The sequence below is a fragment of the Agelaius tricolor genome, unplaced genomic scaffold (genome assembly GCF_023055355.1).
Source record: "Agelaius tricolor isolate 1412-34295 unplaced genomic scaffold, bAgeTri1.0.p SCAF_65, whole genome shotgun sequence".
NCBI lineage: Eukaryota > Metazoa > Chordata > Aves > Passeriformes > Icteridae > Agelaius > Agelaius tricolor.
In genome coordinates, this window is record NW_027269325.1 from 1,683,350 (window position 1) to 1,693,965 (window position 10,616).

The following is a 10,616-nucleotide window of genomic DNA, read 5'->3' on the forward strand; positions in this document are numbered from 1 at the left end:
ATGTAGAAATACCAGGGCTGCACAAACAACGGCCAGCAGGCCACATCCCAAAGGCACTGCAGCATGGAGTTGAGAAGGAAGAAGACCCTTCCCCAATTCCTAACCATACCAAAAAATACCACCATAATTGGGACTTTTAATCTTCTGAATGCAGAGTTGATTCACAGGGTGACAAGGGAATCTTCCAATGGAGTTGAAGTTTGGTAGAGTTTTTATTCTGAGTCCTACTCAGACTGTTGATTTGAAAATTTATTTTAAAATATTTTTTAAAAGGCTGTGCAGTCATATGGTTTTGTTCTAATACCAAAATGGCTAGATTTAATTACATCCAAACTGATTAGTCTGTAAAAGCTTTCCTGCAGAATAGCCATTAAACAAGAAATGAAAATCTGTGGACTGTTGACTTTGCCAAATTCTACTAAATTTATCAGACAATGAGGCATTTTTAGTTAGATCATAGAGCAAATTAATTCCTATGGATAACTTGATTTGGATAAACCTGTTGATTTCAAATTAAAATTGCCAGCATGTACTAAGTGGAAATCTGAATACTCACTTCTATGAGGTCTGAATTATTAGATAGTCATTGTTCACCATAATAACAAAAATTAAGATTCTGGCTACTTTTTTTACTTACAGTCAGTTCTGCAACACTCTTTGTAACATCAGAAAGAGAGTTTGTAGCAAGGTGAACCATGGGTTGGTGGAGCATTGCAGAAGGCTCCTGTGTCAGCACTAAATGTTCACATTTACCATGGCATCACTTCTTGCCTTTAATTCCAAGCTACAGCTCAGTTCCTGCAGTATAGATTCACACTTGTAGTCTGTATTTGCAGCTGGTTCTTACTTCCCCATCCAGAAAAAAATCATGCTTGGATCTCAAATCAAAATGAAACAAGGAGAGAGTCAGGTTCTGGATAGGTATAGCAAGAACTAAGAGATTTTTTTTGCAAATATGTTGAAAAGTTGTTTGTAGATACTGCAAAAATGGCAGATTAAAGACTTACACTCTAACTTGCAAGCTGAGGTTTGCCTGTTATTTCTGGACTGATTTCTTGAGGCCAGACACTGAACCTAATCAGTAAGAAAATCAAAACCACAGGAGTAGTTTGGAGAATATTGTAAATTATTCTGTCATGATGCTTTTTGCCTAAAAGTTCTGGCCATCATCCGATTGGAGTAATTAGAGGAGATCGAAGCCATCATTCTGTGCCTGTGCACACAGTTCCTTCCCAGGAGCAATCCATGAAGCAACGCTGACGAATCCACACCAGCAGCTGTTGCCACACAGTCATGAAGCAGAGAATATGTATTTCTGCTACACTTGGACAGCTGAAGATGCCTCTGCTGAGCTAATTTTAGTGACTGCTCACCGCAGATGAGACCTTGTGGTCAGTCTCCAACAAGTCAGGGCAGTTAATATTCTGCCTAAATGAAGTAAGTCTAGCAATACATAGGCCATGGAGCCTGAGGAAAGCCAGCAGCTGTGGGAGATTTAATTTGTTTTATCTTTCTTTTTACTAATTTATTGCAGTCAATTATTTAAAGAATGGAAACTTTTGGCAAACCATTGGCTGGAAGGTTGGTCAATCTTCCATTCATGACTCCTCTGAAAGCATCACCCCAGTATTTTTATCAGTAACTCTTCCATTATTATGGCTCACACAGCATTTCCTGCAGCTCTTCCTGGAGTCAGGGAAAGGCACCAGGAGAAGGGGGAGAAAGCTGTGTGCAGAGACTGTGTCAGATAAAGAGACATTTGTTTCCTCTTATTGGACTGAATGGCTGCAGGAACCTCGCTAGCACTGCTAGCACTGCTGGCAAGGTGGCCTTTTGCAGGGCTGGGCAGAGTTTGGGGCCCGGGGTCCCTCCTCTCCGTGGGACACCAGGGTAAGCAGCCCCTGTGCCAGCCAGGAGCAGAGGTTCTGTGACTCTGCCCTGGGCACAGGGACCTGCCACTGTCCTGAGCTCCTGCCGCGGGTCCTCTGGGGCAGGTCCTGCTCTGCAGGGATGATGGGCGCAGCTGGGGGGTGGCTGCAATGGGGGGTGGCTTCCAGTGTGCTCTGTTGGTCTGCCACACTGCAGCCAACAGAGCTTCTGGAAGGAGCCTCCTCTTGTGAGCTGCTGGAGCTGGAGCTGGCGCTGGCCACAGAGCCGCTGCTCTCATCCCTGACAGGACCAGAGCACAGCAGCCTCTGGGCCTCCTTGCTGCACAATGACAGTGAGGAGGCCATGGACCAGAGGGTCAGTATGAATGACTCAGTTTCCTGATAAACTGCGCTAAGAAAACCCTGCATCCGTCCTGCCAGATCTAAGACACTCCAAGAAATCTGTTGGCACATTGGGAACTCAGAATTGTTTGCATTTTGAACAATTGTCTTATGAGTGCTTTTGATTGTTTTTGTCATTTTGTGTTGATTCAGTTGATCCTTCAGAGAAGCTTTCCTAATAATATAAAACACAGGGAATTGTGGAGACCCTGGGGGGCATTCCCTGGTCTAGGGAGACACGAGAAGCTTCCCTCAAAAAGCTGTTAGAGCCCATTGGCTCCTTCCCCTGTTCCTGTGTCTGCTCCTGTGTTCCTGAGCCACACCTTCCCTATTCCCTGATTGCCCCCCTTATCTTTGTACTGCCCCGAGATCAGGGTCAGCCCCAGGCCCCTGTGGAGACAAAGTGAGACCCTCTGTGCGTGGGTGCTGGGACCTGAACATCTCCCTGCACAGCTGAATAAAACATCTGTGGAGATGATGCAAAGGTCCTTTTTGCTTCTTTACCCTGGACTATGCTAGCAGCAATTCAGATTGCTCCAGAGGACAAGCTGCAGTACTGGCACCAAGATTTTGGCAACTTGACCATAGGCACAGAGGGCGTGCAGGATGCTGCTCTATGAATTCTTTAACCAGCCATCTCTGGTGCTGGCATATTCCCTCCAGCTTCTGGTGCAGCCAGGGCCACCTTTGGTCCAGTAGATGACATTGTTATTTGAAAAATTCGGCCCACACCTTGGGCAGGAGGCCATCCACAGGCTCTGGTCCTGCAGGCCCCTGCTCAGCTGGGGACAGTGTTCCCCGTGGGGAAGATGGAGCAGCCATCTCAGGGTCTTGGGGGCTGTTTTCAGCAAGGTGGCCAGGCTCTCTCCCTGCTGGACTCTAGCAATTGTTTGGGGGAGCTGATGGCAAATTGTATGTAGTCCTGTTCATCCTACTCAGAAAACCTGACAGCTTCTATCATTCTTCTGCAGAGTGGGCACGCTGGATTTCTCTTTGCCCACTGCAGGATGCAGCCCAGGCAGAACTGGTGGTGACAGGGCAGAGAAAAATTCACATCCTTCTTAGTGACCTGGCAGATGGGGCAGCTCCATTCTGTCCCCATGGCCATGTCTGTCTGTCACAGCAGGAGGGAGGAGCTGAGGACCATGAGCTGCTCTCATTTGCAATCTTGCTTGGCGAGAGCCCAAGCTCAGCCAGAGGGCTCCAGGCTCTGTCAGTGCCCAAACATAAGCAGAAAGGGATGTTGTATCACAATCCATTCCTTGGTGAAGGAGGTCCATAGCAGCCTCAAGAGGCACCTCAGACACTCAACAGTCAAGGCAGTGACATATGGACAGGACACAGATGGCAGTTCATGGCTGGGAGAGCATTCGTAGACATATCCAAGGACAAATTTCCCAGGAACGCTCCACAGTTCTGGGATCTGCCCATCAGCTCTGTCAGAGGCTTCAGCAGAACAACCAAAGTCCTAAAAAGCAGCTTCCAGACACTTTTCCTACCATCCTGCCTGAGTAGCCGGGTTGCTTGCTGAAAAACACTCTTTTTCTCCTCTTCCCCAATGCCTGTGGACACTTGCAGCCAAAATAAAAAGCTCCTGGCCCTCTGTGTGATGTGATAATACAGTTTCTATATTTCCATGCTGGGATGAAAGAAAGCTGTGCTGTGGGTCAGGAGAGGCCAGGACCCACTTGGCCTTCCTGCAGGCTGAGGCGGTCCCAGCAGACATCCTGCTGCTTTTTTGGGGAATGTGTGAGGTGGAGTGGAGGGGGTGACAGAGAGGCCGAGATCGTAGAGTGGAAACTCAGCTCCAGAGTGGCAGTGCAGACTCTCCCTGCTGAATGCCTGCTGGGGCTGACAAAGAAGGAAAATGCCCCAATAACAGCCCGGTGGCACTGTGTCTCAGGGACAGGTACAGGGAGGTGACAAGAAACAGCAGCATGGCCCGGTCTCACAGCTTCTAGGAAGCAGTGACAGAGGGGCCTCATGGGCCAGAGATTTCAGAAAGGCTGTCTTCTTAAATGGCCACTCTGAAACCCCTCTCTTTGCCTCTTGGGTTTGTGAATGCTTTTGACAGCCACAGCATCCTGGGGCAACGCATTCCACGATTTCATTAAATACTCCTTGAAAAGCTCCTCCCATTGTTCAACTGAGCTGCCAGCCTGGTCATTTCAGAGGCTGCTGCCTTGGTGGAGAGAAAAATCAATCTTCTGCCTTTCAGGGAGCTGAAGGAGAAGGGACTCTTCAGCATCCAACACCTGGCTGGGTCCCATTCAGAGGTCCTGCTTTGTAGACTTCGTGAGGTTTGCTTGGCACTTACCAGCGAGGTGAGAACATTGCTCTGAATTGTCCCCCCTACTTCATACACAGTGAGTAGAGTAGGGATGAGCTTGTTCATCTCCATGTGTGCTCAGGGTCTGCCTTCATTTCTGGTTTTAGACCTGAGATTTCCAATGTCTCTCAGCTATCTGCAGGATCTGTGGGCACATGCAGCTGTATTTACTGGCAGGTCGGGTATCTGACACTCATCTTTGAGTGTGGTGCCTTTATAATGCAATGTGCAAATGCAGAAACTGAGACACTAATGCTGTTATTTGCCAGAGTCCCAATCTCTGCCCAAGTTGTAATTCAACACTGCGAATGAGTCTGTAGAGCTGAGCCTGTGTTTTCTGTTTCCTGGCTGAGTGCTTCAACTGCTGGTGTTGCTTTTTTGAACAGGAGCACCTGACTCTTTTATCTTTATCACTTGTGCCTTTATGATTTGAAAGCAGCTCTTGCTTTAATTTTCCAGTAAAAGGGCCTAAAATCAAAGCTGTGGACATTTTAGAAGAGTCAAGTAGAACACTTAATGAAATTTTTATTTTAGGCCTGCAGTGAGCAGGTCTGAGGCCAGAAATTGGTGCCAGAGTAAGTGCCTTTCTGTGCTTGTGCTCTCCTGCTCTCCCTGTACTTGTATGTTCCTCTGGACACAGTGGGATGTGTTGTCATTTCCTGGGACTTCTGTTGAAGGCAACTGGTTTTCTTTCCAAGGTGATTCTTCTGTTTCCCCTCATGATTTCCCCAGGTGACCAACCTCCGTTCCAAGGTGTCCTACTCTGCCATTGTCACTCTGGGAGAGCTCTTTGTGACCTTGAAGAAGGACATGGACTCTGAGGTGGATGAGGTTGCTCGGGTCCTTCTCCAGATGGTGTCCAACTCGCCAGAATTTGTTCGGAAAGCAGCCAGTCAGACCCTGGGGATCATGGTGGAGAATGTGACTCCTGCACGAGCAATGACTGCTCTCATGGACATGGGAGTCAAGTAGGTTCTTCTTCTTTTAGTGATGTTCTTCACCTTCGTGTGCTTGGGAGGGAGAAGGGATGAGACAGAGAATGGGAATGGTGGGAGGGAAGGGTCCTGTATCCTGCATCTTCTGTGAACTCAGTGACTTGATTCTCCAACCAACCTCACTTCTTTCCTCTTGTCACCTATTTCTGCCCTCCTGCAGCCTATTAGTTCTCAGAATCACAGAACTGTAGAATATGGGGAGTTGGAAGGGGCCCATCAGGACCATTGAGTCCAGCTCCTGGCCTTGCCCAGAACAGCCCAAGGGTCACACCAAGTGCCTGGGATTGTTGTCCAAATGCTTCTTCACCCCTGTCAGGCTTGGTGCTGTGACCACTGCCCTGGGGAGCCTGTTCCAGTGCCCAACCACCCTCTGGGTGAAAAACCCTTTTTCCTGATACCCAAAGTAAAGCTCCTCTGACTCAGCTTCCTGCTGCTTCCTGGAGTTCTCCCAGCCTGTCAGATTTTCCTAGATGTGGTGATCAGTGGGGAAGTGAAAGTGCCTGCAAAGGCCAAGGATAGAGCCTTGTGCTTTTGTGGGAAGAGGGACAATTGCAATTGCAGCTGTGAGCAGTGTTTGGTATTTCACAGCACTAACCACAGAGGCCCTGGGAAAACCATGGCTCCTCATGATGCCATTAACTTGAGAAATGAGGAGGGTCCTTGCTGGGGCGTGGAGCACATGGGGGACAATCTGCTGGGTGTGGCCCAGCCTGCACAGCAGGTGCAGCTCCTGCCAAAGGAGCCTTGTATGACTGTCCTGGCCTTAGAGCTCTACTTTCTATTCAAACTGATGTTTCATGTTAGCCTTGAGATGATGAATCACTTTACAGGCACCTTCACAGGCTGACTGCCATGGGACAGCTGAAGCAAATGCTGCCTTAAATGTTGGTGCTGGGCCTGATAGTTCCCAAGAGACACTCTAGAACAGGACAACCTGGCTAAACTGCCTGCCACCCTTTCCTCAGCTTTGGAATAGGGTAAAACATTCAGATGGATCCGTTGCCAAGCCCCACAGAAAAAACAGGCTGCATTGCTGGATATTCTGCAACTTCACGGCCCACAATGTGTTTTCCCTGCATTTGTTGTTTTCCAAAGGTCTGCAGATTTGGGGATAAATGGGTGGAAAGAGCCTCAATCCTGCTGCAGCTCTGTGTACTGGGTGCCCTCTGATGGTCAGCATCAATTGTCCTTAATCTCTAAATTATTCACATGTCATCTATTTCTTGAATCTTTCTCCAAGTAAATACTGTGAAAGAAATTGAGTATCAGACAGTGCAGGGAGACTGAATTCCTCCCTCTTCCATGCAGGCAGGCCTTGTGTACAATGCTAACTTTGTGTTTACCTGAGGACAGAACCTTCTGCAGGTGTCTGAAGGTGCAGGGAGAGCCCAGGCTCCTTCCCCCAGCACGGGCAGGGAGCAGGCTCTGGCCAAGGCCTGTGCTGCTGCTGCTCCTGGTCCCTGTGGCCCAGGGTTTGCTCTCTCCTCCCCAGCAGCCGCCCCGCCCCGGTGCGGCAGTGTGCGGCCCAACTCCTCCTGTCCCTGATGCAGACAATTGGAGTCACCAAGCTCGCAGGCACAGCCTGGGCTGAGAGGCTGGCACACGTGGCAGGGAAGCTTGCTCGGGACTATCACAAGGACACAAGGTAATGATCTTCATTTCACCTCCTAAAACAGGAAAACCCTTTTGTGTCTGGCTATAAAGGTGAAACCACACAAGAGTGGAAACTAAAGGGAATATGAAATTACCTCATGGTGTGAATAAGGGTCGTAGAATCATGGAATATGCTGAGTTGGAAGGGACCCATCAGGGTCATGGAGTCCATCCCCTGGCCATGTGCAGTGACCCCAAGAGTCACTCCATGTGCTTGAGAGCATTGTCCAAACACTTCCTGAGCTCTGTCAGCCTTGGTGCTGTGACCACTGCTCTGGGCTGCCTGGGCAAATGGCTGTACTGGGAAACCTGAGGTTGGCCAGCAAAAAGGAGCATTGCCAGCTTTTTCCTGTGGCTTGAAGGATTCTTTCCTGAGATCAAAAGAGCTCAGATCAGCCAGTCCAACAGTCTTGTTTGGCCTTAGGTGCACAACACAAAGCCAAAGAGTTGGCTAATGTTCATCACTGAAGGATCCCAAACATCCATTTCTCATTAACTTCAGACTTTCCTAGAAATATTTCAGGGGTCTTTAGCCAACATATTCAGTCTTTCTAAACTTGTTCTGCAGATTTCTAGAATGCTGTTATCTGTGGCTCAGTGAGCTCCACATTTCTTCTTGAAGAAAACTGTGGTTTCCTAGTGGCAAAATCAACCCAAACGACCAAAATCTCCTTCCTTTGGTGATGAAATTCCCATGAGTAGCTGCCAAGAACACCAGAGCAACTAGCTGCCCCTGTGCATACACATAGTATAGAATAATCAAGAGGATGCATGAGGTGTTTTGTCCTGGCTTCCCTGCCAGTTAAAGAAAGGCAAATTATTGTGCAATGGCAGCAAGACACTGCTAAGAGGCTCTGACAACAAAGCAGATGTGTTTTGCTTGTTCCCTGGGATCCTTTGATGCCACAGAAGCACACCCCCAGTTTCAGAGTGAAATGGTATTTTTCTGTTGCCCCACATTCTCCTCCTGCCTCTTGTGTTCAGCTGACAGCACTGTGCAGCGTCAAGTGAGGTAAATCTCCCTCTTTGCTGAGTAGGTAATGCCTTCTCATGCAGGGATTGCACCTGATGAGTTTAAGGTATCAGCCTCTTCTGTTAACACTCTTCCTGTGTTTGTTCACTTTTTTTTTCATTTCCTTCCTGCCTTCCTTCCTTAGGCATTATGGACAGGAGATGGTGAAGATGTTGCTCACTCATCAACAATTTAAAATGCTTCTGGAACAATCTCTTTCCCCCCGTGACCTGGAAGATATTCTGAACAGAATTAAGAAGAAAGTAAGTGCTTGGCAGGAGAAATGTCTCCTTTGTGCAAGTATTGCCACTGCTAATATGAGATCAAACATAGCCAATCTGTCTTTAGCTCATTCCTCTTCTGCTGAATCATTTTGCTCCTGGGAATGAGCTGTTGATCCTCAGCCTGTTCATCAGCAGGCCACAAAGGAACTGATATTATTAGGGACAAAGTGGGGTTCTGAATATTTTCAATATTGGTCACAAAGAGGGAAGGGAAAGAGGAGAAAATGGGTTTACATTTAAGAGTAACCCCCACCATGCTCTCCCTACTCTGCCCCCTGTAAAGCAATTAAGTGAGAATTGTGCTTCTGAACATAACAGAGTCTTTGCAAAGGACACTGGAAGTAGTAGCACCAAGAAAATTTCCAGATTTACAAAAGATGTCCAAGTCAATCCTAGTTACTACAATGACTGTCTGTCTTTTGGGAATGCTGCCCTGCTGTCAAGCCCTGTGGAGCTGGAAGAAACTTGGTGAATTCAGCAGCATCCAGTGGAAAATCCTTTGTTTGTTTGATGGGGGGGATTTTATTTTTTTTATCAACATTACAGAAGGGAGCCTGCCTTTGAGCAGGCACAGGGAGAGTGAGTGTTGAACCAAATCAACTTCCAACACAATGGGCCAACCCCCAAAGAGTCCAGTTTGTTCTGCTGCTTCCTTCACAAACACTCGTTGCCTGCCACTTTGCATTATTCCCATTTATGCTCAAGACTAAGGAATTTGGGATTTTAGACTGCTGCTCAGTCTGGTAGCACCCATAACCTGCCTTGGGCTGTTGAAAACAAAGAGTTGGCATCACTCAATCTCTGCTCTGTTTCCATCTGTAAGTTAGGAAATGTTTCCCTAGGCCTTGGTAGCAGTGATCCTGGTTCTAACTTGTGTTTTCAACAGGGAATTTCCTGTTTTATATTCTAAAGATGGATGGGGTTTCTCTCTGTCTTTGTAGGGCATGGCAAACCAGAAGGCTGAAGGCCCATCTGTCAAGGAGCCGGTGAAGGAGAGGAACGGTGGCTCAAAGAAGCCCCAGGCCACATTGTCTTCTAGCAAACGGTACTGAGCACTTTTGTCAGATGAGACAAAGCACATGACAAGCTTTACATGTCTCTTCCTCAGGAAAATCTTCCTGGAAGACATGACCAGTGCCACAGATTGTTTCCTTTCCCTACAAATGCTCTAGGATAAAAAATGTCGACTTCTGCATTGTGCTGAACACAACTTCTCTGGAGGGGTTTCCACAAAAATGGAGAGACAAAAAGACACCCATTGGTTGCAGCTCAGACGATGCAGTGCAGTGGCAAGGGCAGTGTTGTGGAGGCTGGGAGAGGGCCAAGTTTCTGCTGCCTGACTTGGGACAAGTAAATTCAACCAGGGCTTTTTTTCCATCTGAGTGGAGTCTTTTTCAGATGGGTGTTTTGATGAGAAATCTCAGTCTGGATGCAAGATGCCATTCCACAAAGATGCAGTTCTCATCCATGGGCTTTGGCCTGGCTGAATCATGGTTTTCTTACCCTCAAACAGTACCAAGTTTGAGTAGTAAGGAGCAAGGCAATTTCTGAACAACTTCAGTCAACAGGTGTCTGAATGTGGACTTTTTGTCTTGATATTCCTGTCCTTCATGTAACTTGCTTGATGGACAGCATGTTTGGTTTATTTCCCCCTGTGCTGCAATCAGCATTTAAGACAGGAATTTTCTCCTTGCTGTCTCTTCATGCCACTGGCAGAGCTACTTGTACCTGTTCTCCTCTGATAGCAGAGGGGATTTCTTTAGCTCTGTCCTGCTCAGCAGAGGCAGGAAAGTGACCACATGCCTCAGTAGCACAGCTAGCATCTTCCTGTGCTCATGGAAGAGACAGGTTGATCAGGAGAATTGTTCCCAGTGGGGTTGTTAAGCTGTGCATCTTGTCTCTAGGGAAGCAAATGAAATGTGAGTGTAGTTCTGGCATGTCAGGCTTCTGTTTTTATCTCTGTTACTGATTTTCTGAATCCTTCAAATATGGCCCTGTTTATCTGTTCAGATGCATCTGAGCTGCTTTTCCAGATTGTCATGCCTGGTTGTAGAGACACTTCTCCAGAGTGAT